The following is a 217-nucleotide window of genomic DNA, read 5'->3' as shown; positions in this document are numbered from 1 at the left end:
ATCCAGAGAAAACACACTTACATCATAACATTAATAATCGGCAGATACTTCGTGTTAGTTTACATCTCCCTGGAAATAATTTTCATTTTCTATTTCGTGCTGCTTGGCTAAATTCCCTCTCGAACTTTGCCCTTTGGACCGTATATCATATTTTATAACCTCAGTCCAGAAGTTTTGTGCGTACCAAGTCCTGCCCCACAGCCACCCTGAGGTTAAT

This window comes from Penaeus monodon, chromosome 25 (genome assembly GCF_015228065.2).
Source record: "Penaeus monodon isolate SGIC_2016 chromosome 25, NSTDA_Pmon_1, whole genome shotgun sequence".
Lineage (NCBI taxonomy): Eukaryota > Metazoa > Arthropoda > Malacostraca > Decapoda > Penaeidae > Penaeus > Penaeus monodon.
The sequence above is the reverse complement of the archived record's forward strand: the minus strand, read 5'-3'. Positions refer to the sequence as shown.